This window comes from Chinchilla lanigera, unplaced genomic scaffold, assembly GCF_000276665.1.
Source record: "Chinchilla lanigera isolate Chin_1 unplaced genomic scaffold, ChiLan1.0 scaffold00110, whole genome shotgun sequence".
In the NCBI taxonomy this organism is placed as follows: domain Eukaryota; kingdom Metazoa; phylum Chordata; class Mammalia; order Rodentia; family Chinchillidae; genus Chinchilla; species Chinchilla lanigera.
The window spans coordinates 5,792,547-5,793,729 of NW_004955511.1; positions in this window are offsets into that span (position 1 = coordinate 5,792,547).

Consider the following 1,183-nt stretch of genomic DNA (forward strand, 5'->3'; position numbering starts at 1 on the left):
CCAGAAAGCAGAATTCATGTCACAAATTTGGGTATTTAGCTGAGGAGATTTGTAGACAAAAGTTGAAGATGCAACCTGGCTTGTTTCTGTGGTCCATAGCAAAACACAAGTGAAAGATTCATCACAAAAAGAGCTGTTCAGCAAACAGGAACCAGCAGAAAAGGACGTGGTGGCTTGGGAAATCGTCCACCTACCAGGCAGCAGAAGTGCTGCCGTCTGGCAGCTTGTAGCTCCGCGGCCCTGCTTGTGCGAAGACATTCAGAAACCCTTCAGTGCGCAGCAGAGGCCGGGAACTGAAGCCTGCGGGTCTAGGAAAGGTGTGCAGAGAACCTGCTTCCTTCCTGGACTGACAGGGCCTGGACTGACAGGCAGTCGAGAGGATTTCCAGGAAGCCCCACCCGCAAAGGCAGTGCATTCCTAGCTTTATCACGCTCTCTCCCCCTCTCTCTCTCTCTCTCTCTCTCTCTCTGTCTCTTGCTCTCTTGTCTTTTTGAGACAGGGTCTTGCTATGCAGTTCAGGCTGGCCTTGAGCTCACTTTGTAGCCCAGGCTGGTCTTGAACTTGCAAAGATTCTCCTGCCTCAGCCTCCTGAGTGCTGGAATTACAAGCGTGCACCCCCAAGCCCAGCCGGGCTACTCCTAGCTTTCTACAGGCAGGAAGCAGGCTCCTAAAAACTGCTTGGCTTTAAGCACATGCTGCCCTTTAAGAGAAAGGCACACACCTGTCATCCCAGCACTCGGGAGGCTGAGGCGGGAGGATCACTGCTAATTCGAGGCCAGCCTGGGCTACATAGTGAGCTTAATGTCAGCCTGAACTAGAGAGTGAAATCCTGCCTCAAAAACAGAGAAAGACAGAGAAGAAAGAGAGAGAGAGGGAGAAAGTCTGGCTGTATCCCAGAAGCCAGAGTGACTGGAGCTACAGTCTTGAGGCTGAAGAGAATTTGCCCTGCTGGGCTTGGGGCCCCCTTGGAGCTTGGGCTCCCCCTCCCTCCTTGGGAGCGGTGTCATCTGTGACTGCCACACACGGCCACCGGCACTGTACCGGGGACCTCTGGGCTTCCCCAGCCTGCAGAGGAGGCAAGTCCCCGCCCAGGGAGGCCGCACCCAGAATCCACCCTGCCCCACTCAGATACAGGGATGTGGGTATTTGGGCTGCTTCTATTTAGATTCATTTTTTGCTGGGT